Source organism: Myxine glutinosa, chromosome 7 (genome assembly GCF_964187855.1).
Source record: "Myxine glutinosa chromosome 7, kmMyxGlut1.1, whole genome shotgun sequence".
Taxonomy (NCBI): domain Eukaryota; kingdom Metazoa; phylum Chordata; class Myxini; order Myxiniformes; family Myxinidae; genus Myxine; species Myxine glutinosa.
In genome coordinates, this window is record NC_136267.1 from 22,389,232 (window position 1) to 22,408,094 (window position 18,863).

The window sequence follows — 18,863 nt, forward strand, 5'->3', positions numbered from 1 at the left end:
TTCGCTACAGATCCGTTTCCAGCTGTAGACCCTCTGCAGACACATTTCGAGCTTTCGATCACCTGCAGACACATTTCGAGCTGCAGATCTCCTGCAGACACATTTCGAGCTTTAGATCACCTGCAGACACATTTCGAGCTTTAGATCCCTTGCAGACGCATTTCGAGCTTTAGATCCCCTGCAGACACATTTCGAGCTTTAGATCCCCCGCAGACACATTTCGAGCTTTAGATCACCTGCAGACACATTTCGAGCTTTAGATCCCTTGCAGACGCATTTCGAGCTTTAGATCCCCCGCAGACACATTTCGAGCTTTAGAACCCCTGCAGACACATTTCGAACTGTAGATCCCCCGCAGACACATTTCTAGCTTTAGAACCCCTGCAGACGCATTTCGAGCTTTAGAACCCCTGCAGACGCATTTCGAGCTTTAGATCCCCCGCAGACACATTTCGAGCTTTAGATCCCCTGCAGACACATTTCGAGCTTTAGATCCCCTGCAGACACATTTCGAGCTTTAGATCCCCTGCAAACACATTTCGAGCTGCAGATCCCCTGCAGCCACATTTCGAGCTGCAGATCCCCCGCAGACACATTTCGAGCTTTAGATCCCCTGCAGACACATTTCGAACTTTAGATCCCCTGCAGACGCATTTCGAGCTTTAGATCCCCTGCAGACACATTTCTAGCTTTAGATCCCCCGCAGACACATTTCGAGCTTTAGAACCCCTGCAGACACATTTCGAACTTTAGATCCCCTGCAGACACATTTCGAGCTGCAGATCCCCTGTAGACACATTTCGAGCTTTAGTTCCCCCGCAGACACATTTCGAGCTTTAGAATCCCTGCAGACACATTTCTAACTGTAGATCCCCCGCAGACACATTTCTAGCTTTAGAACCCCTGCAGACGCATTTCGAGCTTTAGAACCCCTGCAGACGCATTTCGAGCTTTAGATCCCCCGCAGACACATTTCGAGCTTTAGATCCCCCGCAGACGCATTTCGAGCTTTAGATCCCCTGCAGACGCATTTCGAGCTTTAGATCCCCTGCAGACACATTTCGAGCTTTAGATCCCCTGCAGACACATTTCGAGCTTTAGATCCCCTGCAGACACATTTCGAGCTGCAGATCCCCTGCAGACACATTTCGAGCTGCAGATCCCCCGCAGACACATTTCGAGCTTTAGATCCCCTGCAGACACATTTCGAACTTTAGATCCCCTGCAGACGCATTTCGAGCTTTAGATCCCCTGCAGACACATTTCGAGCTTTAGAACCCTTGCAGACGCATTTCGAGCTTTCGATCCCCCGCAGACACATTTCGAGCTTTAGAACCCCTGCAGACGCATTTCGAGCTTTAGATCCCCCGCAGACACATTTAGAGCTTGAGAACCCCTGCAGACGCCTTTCGAGCTTTCGATCCCCCGCAGACACATTTCGAGCTTTAGATCCCCTGCAGACACATTTCGAGCTGCAGATCCCCCGCAGACACATTTCGAGCTTTAGATCCCCTGCAGACACATTTCGAGTTTTAGATCCCCTGCAGACACATTTCGAGCTTTAGATCCCCCGCAGACGCATTTCGAGCTTTAGATCCCCTGCAGACACATTTCTAGCTTTAGAACCCCTGCAGACGCATTTCAAGTTTTGGATCCCCCGCAGACACATTTCGAGCTTTAGAACCCCTGCAGACGCATTTCGAGCTTTAGATCCCCCGCAGACACATTTAGAGCTTGAAAACCCCTGCAGACGCCTTTCGAGCTTTCGATCCCCCGTAGACACATTTTGAGCTGCAGATCCCCCGCAGACACATTTCGAGCTTTAGATCCCCTGCAGACACATTTCGAGCTTTAGATCCCCTGCAGACACATTTCGATCTTTCGATCCCCCGCAGACGCATTTCGAGCTTTAGATCCCCCGCAGACGCATTTCGAGCTTTAGATCCCCCGCAGACGCATTTCGAGCTTTAGATCCCCCGCAGACGCATTTCAAGCTTTAGAACCCCTGCAGACGCATTTCGAGCTTTCGATCCCCCGCAGACACATTTATAGCTTGAGAACCCCCGCAGACGCCTTTCGATCTTTCGATCCCCCACAGACACATTTCGAGCTTTAGATCCCCTGCAGACACATTTCGAGCTTTAGATCCCCTGCAGACACATTTCGAGCTTTAGATCCCCTGCAGACACATTTCGAGCTTTAGATCCCCTGCAGACACATTTCGAGCTTGAGATCCCCTGCAGACACATTTCGAGCTTTTGATCCCCTGCAGACACATTTCGAGTTGCAGATCCCCCGCAGACACATTTCGAGCTTTAGATCCCCTGCAGACACATTTCTAGCTTTAGATCTCCTGCAGACACATTTCGATCTTTAGATCCCCCGCAGACGCATTTGAGCTTTAGATCCCCCGCAGACACATTTCGAGCTTTAGATCCCCTGCAGACACATTTCTAGCTTTAGATCCCCTGCAGACACATTTCGAGCTTTAGAGCCCCTGCAGACACATTTCGAGCTTCAGATTCCCCTGCAGACACTTCGAGCTTTAGATCCCCTGCAGACACATTTCGAGCTTTAGATCCCCTGCAGACACATTTCGAGCTTTAGATCCCCTGCAGACACATTTAGATCTTTAGATCCCCTGCAGACACATTTCGAGCTTTAGATCCCCTGCAGACACATTTCGAGCTTTAGATCCCCTGCAGACACATTTCGAGCTTTAGATCCCCTGCAGACACATTTCGAGCTTTAGATCCCCCGCAGACGCATTTGAGCTTTAGATCCCCTGCAGACACATTTCGAGCTTTAGATCCCCTGCAGACACATTTCGAGCTTCAGATCCCCCTGCAGACACTTCGAGCTTTAGATCCCCTGCAGACACATTTCGAGCTTTAGATCCCCTGCAGACACATTTCGAGCTTTAGATCCCCTGCAGACACATTTCGAGCTTTAGATCCCCTGCAGACACATTTAGAGCTTTAGATCCCCTGCAGACACATTTCGAGCTTTAGATCCCCTGCAGACACATTTCGAGCTTTAGATCCCCTGCAGACACATTTCGAGCTTTAGATCCCCTGCAGACACATTTCGAACTTTAGACGCCTCTGCAGATCCGTTTCCAGCTGTAAACCTTCTGCAGACCCATTTCCAGCTGTAGACCCTCTGCAGACACATTTCGAGGTGTAGACCCTCTGCAAACCAGTTTCCAGCTGTGGACCTTCTGCAGACCCATTTCCAGCTGTAGTCCCTTTGCAGACCCATTTCGCCCCAATCCACCTCGGCGGAGGAAAACTTCGCGCCCAAACCCACACGTTGCTGCGGCACGTCACCACGTGCCCATCTCAGTAATGGTACACTATGCAGGTACAGTAATTCCCGGTGAGGGAGATTTTTTTCTTCGATTTGTCCGTCAATATACGTTTATGACGAAAGACCGATATGAATATGGAGACAAACGTTCCCGTTTGTTAAACTGCATGCGTACCGCGTACGTACAAGAGAGATGGAATTGAAGTTGTACAAACGTTCTTGTTTCAAATTGTTCACGTGTTCAAAAATTCACACGTGTTCACGTGTTTCAAATTCAAACGTTCAAGAATGTGTCTTCTCTAAGTTCTCTTCCGCACTCCACATATGAACGAAGTTCTAGGAATGAGACGACTGGGCGTTAATTCCTATTCAGGGACAAATTAATTTCCTTGTTTAATATCAATTACTTTCACGTCTAATTAAAGGCGAAAAACTGCAGATCCTTGAACTGTCCGACGGTGTCTCATTCCGAGAACTTTTTGAATGATTGATTAATTATTATATTCGGTGCTCGTGGACTCGCGGTGGCAAATGCACTTTAAAGCGCAATTTCTTACATTTCGACGTGTTCAAGAAAAGTTTAATCAACGTAATAGTGACGTCACTGGAGGTTCGAAACGCGCAATAATGACGTCACTAACGGTTCGACATGCTGCTCGGCTTCGCCGTTTGACTCGTTTACGAAAAAGTGTTAATTGGATAATTAATACCGTGAACTAATAAACGTGTCATGTTTGAATTTAAGTCGATAAACGACACGAGACGTTCACTATATAATCTCCAAATATATGTTTGAAGCGCAATGACATGATTTGCAACATGAAAGTACGTATTAAATAGACAAAATAAATAATCGAGGCCTGTACTCCAGTCGTGACAGAACTTCGGGGTGTATCACAAGGCTAGAACCAAGCTTCGCTGTGGCACCACCTCCGTCACAGGACACGCAAATCAAGGGGGCGGGAGTTTGTAAGTTGGTCAGGATGCCGGTGATAACTCGCCTACTCCTCGTGAAAAACACCGTGGGATCTTCAGTGACCGGGACTGACAGACGGCTCCTCCAGCTGCTTAACGTCCCGACCATGGACAACGCAGTAACAGTGTAACACCCTCCGCCTGACATACCAGGGCGGCAGTTTATAGCTGGGGCTGGATTCGAACCCTCAGCAAACGCCAAATAGCGACACGGCGAGTTTAATATCCTTATCTCCTTTTGTACGAAAACAATGAAGAAAAGACATAGGCCTAATTCATCCCTGTTTAACTTAAGCAGAAATTGCTTTTAATGAAACCCGAAATTTCGCCATTTTGTAAACTTTGTTCAATTTGCTTATTTTGTTGGTTTTTACTTTTCCAAACGCGTACAACGAACGCTGCTTTGTTTGTACTTTTCCAAACGCGTAAAACGAACGCTGCTTTGTTTGTACTTTTATAAACACGTAAAACGAACGCTGCTTTGTTTGTACTTTTCCAAACACGTAAAACGAACGCTGCTTTGTTTGTACTTTTATAAACACGTAAAACGAACGCTGCTTTGTTTGTACTTTTCCAAACACGTAAAACGAACGCTGCTTTGTTTGTACTTTTATAAACACGTAAAACGAACGCTGCTTTGTTTGTACTTTTATAAACACGTAAAACGAACGCTGCTTTGTTTGTACTTTTATAAACACGTAAAACGAACGCTGCTTTGTTTGTACTTTTATAAACACGTAAAACGAACGCTGCTTTGTTTGTACTTTTCCAAACACGTACAGCGAACGCTGCTTTGTTTGTACTTTTATAAACACGTAAAACGAACGCTGCTTTGTTTGTACTTTTATAAACACGTAAAACGAACGCTGCTTTGTTTGTACTTTTATAAACGCGTACAACGAACGCTGCTTTGTTTGTACTTTTCCAAACACGTACAACGAACGCTGCTTTGTTTGTACTTTTATAAACACGTAAAACGAACGCTGCTTTGTTTGTACTTTTATAAACACGTAAAACGAACGCTGCTTTGTTTGTACTTTTATAAACACGTACAACGAACGCTGCTTTGTTTGTACTTTTATAAACACGTAAAACGAACGCTGCTTTGTTTGTACTTTTCCAAACACGTAAAACGAACGCTGCTTTGTTTGTACTTTTCCAAACACGTACAACGAACGCTGCTTTGTTTGTACTTTTATAAACACGTACAGCGAACGCTGCTTTGTTTGTACTTTTATAAACACGTACAACGAACGCTGCTTTGTTTGTACTTTTATAAACACGTACAGCGAACGCTGATTTGTTTGTACTTTTATAAACACGTAAAACGAACGCTGCTTTGTTTGTACTTTTATAAACACGTAAAACGAACGCTGCTTTGTTTGTACTTTTCCAAACACGTACAGCGAACGCTGCTTTGTTTGTACTTTTATAAACACGTAAAACGAACGCTGCTTTGTTTGTACTTTTATAAACACGTACAGCGAACGCTGCTTTGTTTGTACTTTTATAAATACGTACAGCGAACGCTGCTTTGTTTGTACTTTTCCGAACACGTAAAACGAACGCTGCTTTGTTTGTACTTTTATAAACGCGTACAACGAACGCTGCTTTGTTTGTACTTTTCCAAACACGTACAACGAACGCTGCTTTGTTTGTACTTTTATAAACACGTAAAACGAACGCTGCTTTGTTTGTACTTTTATAAACACGTAAAACGAACGCTGCTTTGTTTGTACTTTTATAAACATGTACAACGAACGCTGCTTTGTTTGTACTTTTATAAACACGTACAACGAACGCTGCTTTGTTTGTACTTTTATAAACACGTAAAACGAACGCTGCTTTGTTTGTACTTTTATAAACACGTAAAACGAACGCTGCTTTGTTTGTAATTTTATAAACACGTACAGCGAACGCTGCTTTGTTTGTACTTTTATAAACACGTACAACGAACGCTGCTTTGTTTGTACTTTTATAAACACGTAAAACGAACGCTGCTTTGTTTGTACTTTTATAAACACGTACAACGAACGCTGCTTTGTTTGTACTTTTATAAACATGTAAAACGAACGCTGCTTTGTTTGTACTTTTATAAACACGTACAGCGAACGCTGCTTTGTTTGTACTTTTATAAACACGTACAGCGAACGCTGCTTTGTTTGTACTTTTATAAACACGTACAATGAACGCTGCTTTGTTTGTACTTTTCCAAACACGTACAACGAACGCTGCTTTGTTTGTACTTTTATAAACACGTACAACGAACGCTGCTTTGTTTGTACTTTTATAAACACGTACAGCGAACGCTGCTTTGTTTGTACTTTTATAAACACGTACAACGAACGCTGCTTTGTTTGTACTTTTATAAACACGTAAAACGAACGCTGCTTTGTTTGTACTTTTATAAACACGTAAAACGAACGCTGCTTTGTTTGTACTTTTATAAACACGTTAAACGAACGCTGCTTTGTTTGTACTTTTCCAAACACGTAAAACGAACGCTGCTTTGTTTGTACTTTTATAAACACGTAAAACGAACGCTGCTTTGTTTGTACTTTTATAAACACGTAAAACGAACGCTGCTTTGTTTGTACTTTTCCAAACACGTAAAACGAACGCTGCTTTGTTTGTACTTTTATAAACACGTACAGCGAACGCTGCTTTGTTTGTACTTTTATAAACATGTACAACGAACGCTGCTTTGTTTGTACTTTTATAAACACGTACAGCGAACGCTGCTTTGTTTGTACTTTTATAAACACGTAAAACGAACGCTGCTTTGTTTGTACTTTTATAAACACGTAAAACGAACGCTGCTTTGTTTGTACTTTTCCAAACACGTACAGCGAACGCTGCTTTGTTTGTACTTTTATAAACACGTAAAACGAACGCTGCTTTGTTTGTACTTTTATAAACACGTACAGCGAACGCTGCTTTGTTTGTACTTTTATAAATACGTACAGCGAACGCTGCTTTGTTTGTACTTTTCCAAACACGTAAAACGAACGCTGCTTTGTTTGTACTTTTATAAACACGTAAAATGAACGCTGCTTTGTTTGTACTTTTATAAACACGTAAAACGAACGCTGCTTTGTTTGTACTTTTATAAACACGTAAAACGAACGCTGCTTTGTTTGTACTTTTATAAACACGTACAACGAACGCTGCTTTGTTTGTACTTTTATAAACACGTAAAACGAACGCTGCTTTGTTTGTACTTTTATAAACACGTAAAAAGAACGCTGCTTTGTTTGTACTTTTATAAACACGTACAGCGAACGCTGCTTTGTTTGTACTTTTCCAAACACGTACAACGAACGCTGCTTTGTTTGTACTTTTCCAAACACGTACAACGAACGCTGCTTTGTTTGTACTTTTATAAACACGTACAACGAACGCTGCTTTGTTTGTACTTTTCCAAACACGTAAAACGAACGCTGCTTTGTTTGTACTTTTATAAACACGTACAACGAACGCTGCTTTGTTTGTACTTTTATAAACACGTAAAACGAACGCTGCTTTGTTTGTACTTTTATAAACACGTACAACGAACGCTGCTTTGTTTGTACTTTTATAAACACGTAAAACGAACGCTGCTTTGTTTGTACTTTTATAAACACGTAAAAAGAACGCTGCTTTGTTTGTACTTTTATAAACACGTACAGCGAACGCTGCTTTGTTTGTACTTTTCCAAACACGTACAACGAACGCTGCTTTGTTTGTGCTTTTCCAAACACGTACAACGAACGCTGCTTTGTTTGTACTTTTATAAACACGTACAATGAACGCTGCTTTGTTTGTACTTTTCCAAACACGTACAACGAACGCTGCTTTGTTTGTACTTTTATAAACACGTACAACGAATGCTGCTTTGTTTGTACTTTTATAAACACGTACAGCGAACGCTGCTTTGTTTGTACTTTTATAAACACGTACAACGAACGCTGCTTTGTTTGTACTTTTATAAACACGTAAAACGAACGCTGCTTTGTTTGTACTTTTATAAACACGTAAAACGAACGCTGCTTTGTTTGTACTTTTATAAACACGTAAAACGAACGCTGCTTTGTTTGTACTTTTCCAAACACGTAAAACGAACGCTGCTTTGTTTGTACTATTATAAACACGTAAAACGAACGCTGCTTTGTTTGTACTTTTATAAACACGTAAAACGAACGCTGCTTTGTTTGTACTTTTCCAAACACGTAAAACGAACGCTGCTTTGTTTGTACTTTTATAAACACGTACAGCGAACGCTGCTTTGTTTGTACTTTTATAAACACGTAAAACGAACGCTGCTTTGTTTGTACTTTTATAAACACGTAAAACGAACGCTGCTTTGTTTGTACTTTTATAAACACGTACAACGAACGCTGCTTTGTTTGTACTTTTATAAACACGTACAACGAACGCTGCTTTGTTTGTACTTTTATAAACACGTAAAACGAACGCTGCTTTGTTTGTACTTTTATAAACACGTAAAATGAACGCTGCTTTGTTTGTACTTTTATAAACACGTACAAAGAACGCTGCTTTGTTTGTACTTTTATAAACACGTAAAACGAACGCTGCTTTGTTTGTACTTTCATAAACACGTAAAAAGAACGCTGCTTTGTTTGTACTTTTATAAACACGTACAGCGAACGGCGCTTTGTTTGTACTTTTCCAAACACGTACAACGAACGCTGCTTTGTTTGTACTTTTCCAAACACGTACAACGAACGCTGCTTTGTTTGTACTTTTATAAACACGTACAACGAACGCTGCTTTGTTTGTACTTTTCCAAACACGTACAACGAACGCTGCTTTGTTTGTACTTTTCCAAACACGTACAACGAACGCTGCTTTGTTTGTACTTTTATAAACACGTACAACGAACGCTGCTTTGTTTGTACTTTTATAAACACGTACAGCGAACGCTGCTTTGTTTGTACTTTTATAAACACGTACAACGAACGCTGCTTTGTTTGTACTTTTATAAACACGTAAAACGAACACTGCTTTGTTTGTACTTTTATAAACACGTAAAACGAACGCTGCTTTGTTTGTACATTTATAAACACGTAAAACGAACGCTGCTTTGTTTGTACTTTTATAAACACGTAAAACGAACGCTGCTTTGTTTGTACTTTTATAAACACGTAAAACGAACGCTGCTTTGTTTGTACTTTTATAAACACGTAAAACGAACGCTGCTTTGTTTGTACTTTTCCAAACACGTAAAACGAACGCTGCTTTGTTTGTACTTTTATAAACACGTAAAACGAACGCTGCTTTGTTTGTACTTTTATAAACACGTACAACGAACGCTGCTTTGTCTGTACTTTTCCAAACACGTACAACGAACGCTGCTTTGTTTGTACTTTTCCAAACACGTACAGTGAACGCTGCTTTGTTTGTACTTTTATAAACACGTAAAACGAACGCTGCTTTGTTTGTACTTTTATAAACACGTAAAACGAACGCTGCTTTGTTTGTACTTTTCCAAACACGTAAAACGAACGCTGCTTTGTTTGTACTTTTATAAACACGTAAAACGAACGCTGCTTTGTTTGTACTTTTCCAAACACGTACAACGAATGCTGCTTTGTTTGTACTTTTCCAAACACGTACAGCGAACGCTGCTTTGTCTGTACTTTTATAAACACGTAAAAGGAACGCTGCTTTGTTTGTACTTTTATAAACACGTAAAACGAACGCTGCTTTGTCTGTACTTTTACAAACACGTAAAACGAACGCTGCTTTGTTTGTACTTTTATAAACACGTACAGCGAACGCTGCTTTGTCTGTACTTTTATAAACACGTAAAACGAACGCTGCTTTGTTTGTACTTTTCCAAACACGTACAACAAACGCTGCTTTGTCTGTACTTTTATAAACACGTAAAACGAACGCTGCTTTGTTTGTACTTTTATAAACACGTAAAACGAACGCTGCTTTGTTTGTACTTTTATAAACACGTAAAACGAACGCTGCTTTGTTTGTACTTTTCCAAATACGTACAATGAATGCTGCTTTGTTTGTACTTTTCCAAACACGTACAGCGAACGCTGCTTTGTCTGTACTTTTATAAACACGTAAAATGAACGCTGCTTTGTTTGTACTTTTATAAACACGTACAGCGAACGCTGCTTTGTCTGTACTTTTATAAACACGTAAAACGAATGCTGCTTTGTTTGTACTTTTATATAAACGTACAGCGAACGCTGCTTTGTTTGTACTTTTATAAACACGTACAGTGAACGCTGCTTTGTTTGTACTTTTATAAACACGTACAGCGAACGCTGCTTTGTCTGTACTTTTATAAACACGTAAAACGAACGCTGCTTTGTTTGTACTTTTATAAACACGTACAGCGAACGCTGCTTTGTTTGTACTTTTATAAACACGTACAGTGAACGCTGCTTTGTCTGTACTTTTATAAACACGTAAAACGAACGCTGCTTTGTTTGTACTTTTATAAACACGTACAGCGAACGCTGCTTTGTCTGTACTTTTATAAACACGTAAAATGAACGCTGCTTTGTTTGTACTTTTATAAACACGTACAGCGAACGCTGCTTTGTTTGTACTTTTATAAACACGTACAGCGAACGCTGCTTTGTCTGTACTTTTATAAACACGTAAAACGAACGCTGCTTTGTTTGTACTTTTATAAACACGTACAGCGAACGCTGCTTTGTCTGTACATTTTACAAACACGTAAAACGAACGCTGCTTTGTTTGTACTTTTATAAACACGTACAACGAACGCTGCTTTGTTTGTACTTTTCCAAACACGTAAAACGAACGCTGCTTTGTTTGTACTTTTATAAACACGTACAACGAACGCTGCTTTGTTTGTACTTTTCCAAACACGTACAACGAACGCTGCTTTGTTTGTACTTTTCCAAACACGTACAACGAACGCTGCTTTGTTTGTACTTTTATAAACACGTACAGCGAACGCTGCTTTGTTTGTACTTTTCCAAACACGTACAACGAACGCTGCTTTGTTTGTACTTTTATAAACACGTACAACGAACGCTGCTTTGTCTGTACTTTTCCAAACACGTACAACGAACGCTGCTTTGTTTGTACTTTTATAAACACGTAAAACGAACGCTGCTTTGTCTGTACTTTTCCAAACACGTACAACGAACGCTGCTTTGTTTGTACTTTTCCAAACACGTACAACGAACGCTGCTTTGTTTGTACTTTTCCAAACACGTAAAACGAACGCTGCTTTGTTTGTACTTTTCCAAACACATACAGCGAACGCTGCTTTGTTTGTACTTTTCCAAACACGTACAACGAACGCTGCTTTGTTTGTACTTTTATAAACACGTAAAACGAACGCTGCTTTGTTTGTACTTTTATAAACACGTAAAACGAACGCTGCTTTGTTTGTACTTTTATAAACACGTAAAACGAACGCTGCTTTGTTTGTACTTTTATAAACACGTAAAACGAACGCTGCTTTGTTTGTACTTTTATAAACACGTACAGCGAACGCTGCTTTGTTTGTACTTTTCCAAACACGTACAACGAACGCTGCTTTGTTTGTACTTTTCCAAACACGTACAACGAACACTGCTTTGTTTGTACTTTTATAAACACGTACAATGAACGCTGCTTTGTTTGTACTTTTCCAAACACGTACAACGAACGCTGCTTTGTTTGTACTTTTATAAACACGTACAACGAATGCTGCTTTGTTTGTACTTTTATAAACACGTACAGCGAACGCTGCTTTGTTTGTACTTTTATAAACACGTACAACGAACGCTGCTTTGTTTGTACTTTTATAAACACGTAAAACGAACGCTGCTTTGTTTGTACTTTTATAAACACGTAAAACGAACGCTGCTTTGTTTGTACTTTTATAAACACGTAAAACGAACGCTGCTTTGTTTGTACTTTTCCAAACACGTAAAACGAACGCTGCTTTGTTTGTACTTTTATAAACACGTAAAACGAACGCTGCTTTGTTTGTACTTTTATAAACACGTACAGCGAACGCTGCTTTGTTTGTACTTTTCCAAACACGTAAAACGAACGCTGCTTTATTTGTACTTTTATAAACACGTAAAACGAACGCTGCTTTGTTTGTACTTTTATAAACACGTAAAACGAACGCTGCTTTGTTTGTGCTTTTATAAACACGTACAGCGAACGCTGCTTTGTTTGTACTTTTATAAACACGTACAACGAACGCTGCTTTGTTTGTACTTTTATAAACACGTACAGCGAACGCTGCTTTGTTTGTACTTTTATAAACACGTAAAACGAACGCTGCTTTATTTGTACTTTTATAAACACGTAAAACGAACGCTGCTTTGTTTGTACTTTTCCAAACATGTACAGCGAACGCTGCTTTGTTTGTACTTTTATAAACACGTAAAACGAACGCTGCTTTGTTTGTACTTTTATAAACACGTACAGCGAACGCTGCTTTGTTTGTACTTTTATAAATACGTACAGCGAACGCTGCTTTGTTTGTACTTTTCCAAACACGTAAAACGAACGCTGCTTTGTTTGTACTTTTATAAACGCGTACAACGAACGCTGCTTTGTTTGTACTTTTCCAAACACGTGCAACGAACGCTGCTTTGTTTGTACTTTTATAAACACGTAAAACGAACGCTGCTTTGTTTGTACTTTTATAAACACGTAAAACGAACGCTGCTTTGTTTGTACTTTTATAAACACGTACAACGAACGCTGCTTTGTTTGTACTTTTATAAACACGTACAACGAACGCTGCTTTGTTTGTACTTTTATAAACACGTAAAACGAACGCTGCTTTGTTTGTACTTTTATAAACACGTAAAATGAACGCTGCTTTGTTTGTACTTTTATAAACACGTACAACGAACGCTGCTTTGTTTGTACTTTTATAAACACGTAAAACGAACGCTGCTTTGTTTGTACTTTTATAAACACGTAAAAAGAACGCTGCTTTGTTTGTACTTTTATAAACACGTACAGCGAACGGCGCTTTGTTTGTACTTTTCCAAACACGTACAACGAACGCTGCTTTGTTTGTACTTTTCCAAACACGTACAACGAACGCTGCTTTGTTTGTACTTTTATAAACACGTACAACGAATGCTGCTTTGTTTGTACTTTTCCAAACACGTACAACGAACGCTGCTTTGTTTGTACTTTTATAAACACGTACAACGAACGCTGCTTTGTTTGTACTTTTATAAACACGTACAGCGAACGCTGCTTTGTTTGTACTTTTATAAACACGTACAACGAACGCTGCTTTGTTTGTACTTTTATAAACACGTAAAACGAACACTGCTTTGTTTGTACTTTTATAAACACGTAAAACGAACGCTGCTTTGTTTGTACTTTTATAAACACGTAAAACGAACGCTGCTTTGTTTGTACTTTTATAAACACGTAAAACGAACGCTGCTTTGTTTGTACTTTTATAAACACGTACAACGAACGCTGCTTTGTCTGTACTTTTCCAAACACGTACAACGAACGCTGCTTTGTTTGTACTTTTCCAAACACGTACAGCGAACGCTGCTTTGTTTGTACTTTTATAAACACGTAAAACGAACGCTGCTTTGTTTGTACTTTTATAAACACGTAAAACGAACGCTGCTTTGTTTGTACTTTTCCAAACACGTAAAACGAACGCTGCTTTGTTTGTACTTTTATAAACACGTAAAACGAACGCTGCTTTGTTTGTACTTTTCCAAACACGTACAACGAATGCTGCTTTGTTTGTACTTTTCCAAACACGTACAGCGAACGCTGCTTTGTCTGTACTTTTATAAACACGTAAAAGGAACGCTGCTTTGTTTGTACTTTTATAAACACGTAAAACGAACACTGCTTTGTCTGTACTTTTATAAACACGTAAAACGAACGCTGCTTTGTTTGTACTTTTATAAACACGTACAGCGAACGCTGCTTTGTCTGTACTTTTATAAACACGTAAAACGAACGCTGCTTTGTTTGTACTTTTCCAAACACGTACAACGAACGCTGCTTTGTCTGTACTTTTATAAACACGTAAAACGAACGCTGCTTTGTTTGTACTTTTATAAACACGTAAAACGAACGCTGCTTTGTTTGTACTTTTATAAACACGTAAAACGAACGCTGCTTTGTTTGTACTTTTCCAAATACGTACAATGAATGCTGCTTTGTTTGTACTTTTCCAAACACGTACAGCGAACGCTGCTTTGTCTGTACTTTTATAAACACGTAAAACGAACGCTGCTTTGTTTGTACTTTTATAAACACGTACAGCGAACGCTGCTTTGTCTGTACTTTTATAAACACGTAAAATGAACGCTGCTTTGTTTGTACTTTTATATAAACGTACAGCGAACGCTGCTTTGTTTGTACTTTTATAAACACGTACAGCGAACGCTGCTTTGTTTGTACTTTTATAAACACGTACAGCGAACGCTGCTTTGTCTGTACTTTTATAAACACGTAAAACGAACGCTGCTTTGTTTGTACTTTTATAAACACGTACAGCGAACGCTGCTTTGTTTGTACTTTTATAAACACGTACAGTGAACGCTGCTTTGTCTGTACTTTTATAAACACGTAAAACGAACGCTGCTTTGTTTGTACTTTTATAAACACGTACAGCGAACGCTGCTTTGTCTGTACTTTTATAAACACGTAAAATGAACGCTGCTTTGTTTGTACTTTTATAAACACGTACAGCGAACGCTGCTTTGTTTGTACTTTTATAAACACGTACAGCGAACGCTGCTTTGTCTGTACTTTTATAAACACGTAAAACGAACGCTGCTTTGTTTGTACTTTTATAAACACGTACAGCGAACGCTGCTTTGTCTGTACGTTTTATAAACACGTAAAACGAACGCTGCTTTGTTTGTACTTTTATAAACACGTACAACGAACGCTGCTTTGTTTGTACTTTTCCAAACACGTAAAACGAACGCTGCTTTGTTTGTACTTTTATAAACACGTACAACGAACGCTGCTTTGTTTGTACTTTTCCAAACACGTACAACGAACGCTGCTTTGTTTGTACTTTTCCAAACACGTACAACGAACGCTGCTTTGTTTGTACTTTTATAAACACGTACAGCGAACGCTGCTTTGTTTGTACTTTTCCAAACACGTACAACGAACGCTGCTTTGTTTGTACTTTTATAAACACGTACAACGAACGCTGCTTTGTCTGTACTTTTCCAAACACGTACAACGAACGCTGCTTTGTTTGTACTTTTATAAACACGTAAAACGAACGCTGCTTTGTCTGTACTTTTCCAAACACGTACAACGAACGCTGCTTTGTTTGTACTTTTCCAAACACGTACAACGAACGCTGCTTTGTTTGTACTTTTCCAAACACGTAAAACGAACGCTGCTTTGTTTGTACTTTTCCAAACACGTACAGCGAACGCTGCTTTGTTTGTACTTTTCCAAACACGTACAACGAACGCTGCTTTGTTTGTACTTTTATAAACACGTAAAACGAACGCTGCTTTGTTTGTACTTTTATAAACACGTAAAACGAACGCTGCTTTGTTTGTACTTTTATAAACACGTAAAACGAACGCTGCTTTGTTTGTACTTTTATAAACACGTAAAACGAACGCTGCTTTGTTTGTACTTTTATAAACACGTAAAACGAACGCTGCTTTGTTTGTACTTTTATAAACACGTAAAACGAATGCTGCTTTGTTTGTACTTTTATAAACACGTAAAACGAACGCTGCTTTGTTTGTACTTTTATAAACACGTAAAACGAACGCTGCTTTGTTTGTACTTTTCTAAACACGTAAAACGAACGCTGCTTTGTTTGTACTTTTATAAACACGTACAACGAACGCTGCTTTGTTTGTACTTTTCCAAACACGTACAACGAACGCTGCTTTGTCTGTACTTTTCCAAACACGTACAACGAACGCTGCTTTGTTTGTAGTTTTCCAAACACGTACAACGAACGCTGCTTTGTTTGTACTTTTCCAAACACGTACAGCGAACGCTGCTTTGTTTGTACTTTTATAAACACGTAAAACGAACGCTGCTTTGTTTGTACTTTTATAAACACGTAAAACGAACGCTGCTTTGTCTGTACTTTTATAAACACGTAAAACGAACGCTGCTTTGTTTGTACTTTTATAAACACGTAAAACGAACGCTGCTTTGTTTGTACTTTTCCAAACACGTAAAACGAACGCTGCTTTGTCTGTACTTTTATAAACACGTAAAACGAACGCTGCTTTGTTTGTACTTTTATAAACACGTAAAACGAACGCTGCTTTGTTTGTACTTTTATAAACACGTAAAACGAACGCTGCTTTGTTTGTACTTTTATAAACACGTAAAACGAACGCTGCTTTGTTTGTACTTTTATAAACACGTAAAACGAACGCTGCTTTGTTTGTACTTTTATAAACACGTAAAATGAACGCTGCCTTGTTTGTACTTTTATAAACACGTACAAATGAACGCTGCTTTGTTTGTACTTTTATAAACACGTAAAACTAATGCTGCTTTGTTTGTACTTTTATAAACACGTAAAACGAACACTGCTTTGTTTGTACTTTTCCAAACACGTACAACGAATGCTGCTTTGTTTGTACTTTTCCAAACACGTACAGCGAACGCTGCTTTGTCTGTACTTTTATAAACACGTAAAACGAACGCTGCTTTGTTTGTACTTTTATAAACACGTACAGCGAACGCTGCTTTGTCTGTACTTTTTTAAACACGTAAAATGAACGCTGCTTTGTTTGTTCTTTTATAAACACGTACAACGAACGCTGCTTTGTTTGTACTTTTTTAAACACGTAAAATGAACGCTGCTTTGTTTGTACTTTTATAAACACGTACAACGAACGCTGCTTTGTTTGTACTTTTCCAAACACGTAAAACGAACGCTGCTTTGTTTGTACTTTTCCAAACACGTACAACGAACGCTGCTTTGTTTGTACTTTTATAAACACGTACAACGAACGCTGCTTTGTTTGTACTTTTATAAACACGTACAGCGAACGCTGCTTTGTTTGTACTTTTCCAAACACGTACAACGAACGCTGCTTTGTTTGTACTTTTATAAACACGTACAACAAACGCTGCTTTGTCTGTACTTTTCCAAACACGTACAACGAACGCTGCTTTGTTTGTACTTTTATAAACACGTAAAACGAACACTGCTTTGTCTGTACTTTTCCAAACACGTACAACGAACGCTGCTTTGTTTGTACTTTTCCAAACACGTAAAACGAACGCTGCTTTGTTTGTACTTTTATAAACACGTAAAACGAACGCTGCTTTGTCTGTACTTTTCCAAACACGTAAAACGAACGCTGCTTTGTTTGTACTTTTATAAACACGTACAACGAACGCTGCTTTGTTTGTACTTTTCCAAACACGTACAATGAACGCTGCTTTGTTTGTACTTTTCCAAACACGTAAAACGAACGCTGCTTTGTTTGTACTTTTATAAACACGTAAAACGAACGCTGCTTTGTCTGTACTTTTCCAAACACGTAAAACGAATGCTGCTTTGTTTGTACTTTTATAAACACGTACAACGAACGCTGCTTTGTCTGTACTTTTCCAAACACGTAAAACGAACGCTACTTTGTTTGTACTTTTATAAACACGTACAACGAACGCTGCTTTGTCTGTACTTTTCCAAACACGTAAAACGAACGCTGCTTTGTTTGTACTTTTATAAACACGTAAAACGAACGCTGCTTTGTTTGTACTTTTCCAAACACGTAAAACGAACGCTGCTTTGTTTGTACTTTTATAAACACGTACAACGAACGCTGCTTTGTTTGTACTTTTATAAACGTGTACAACGAACGCTGCTTTGTTTGTACTTTTATAAACGCGTACAACGAACGCTGCTTTGTTTGTACTTTTATAAACGCGTACAACGAACGCTGCTTTGTTTGTACTTTTATAAACGCGTACAACGAACGCTGCTTTGTTTGTACTTTTATAAACGCGTACAACGAACGCTGCTTTGTTTGTACTTTTATAAACACGTACAACGAACGCTGCTTTGTCTGTACTTTTCCAAACACATAAAACGAACGCTGCTTTGTTTGTACTTTTATAAACACGTACAACGAACGCTGCTTTGTCTGTACTTTTCCAAACACGTAAAACGAATGCTGCTTTGTTTGTACTTTTATAAACACGTAAAACGAACGCTGCTTTGTTTGTACTTTTCCAAACACGTAAAACGAACGCTGCTTTGTTTGTACTTTTATAAACACGTACAACGAACGCTGCTTTGTTTGTACTTTTATAAACGCGTACAACGAACGCTGCTTTGTTTGTACTTTTCCAAACACGTAAAACGAACACTGCTTTGTTTGTACTTTTATAAACACGTAAAACGAAAACTGCTTTGTTTGTACTTTTATAAACACGTAAAACGAACGCTGCTTTGTTTGTACTTTTCCAAACACGTAAAACGAACGCTGCTTTGTTTGTACTTTTATAAACACGTAAAACGAACGCTGCTTTGTCTGTACTTTTCCAAACACGTACAACGAACGCTGCTTTGTTTGTACTTTTATAAACACGTAAAACGAACGATGCTTTGTACTTTTATAAAC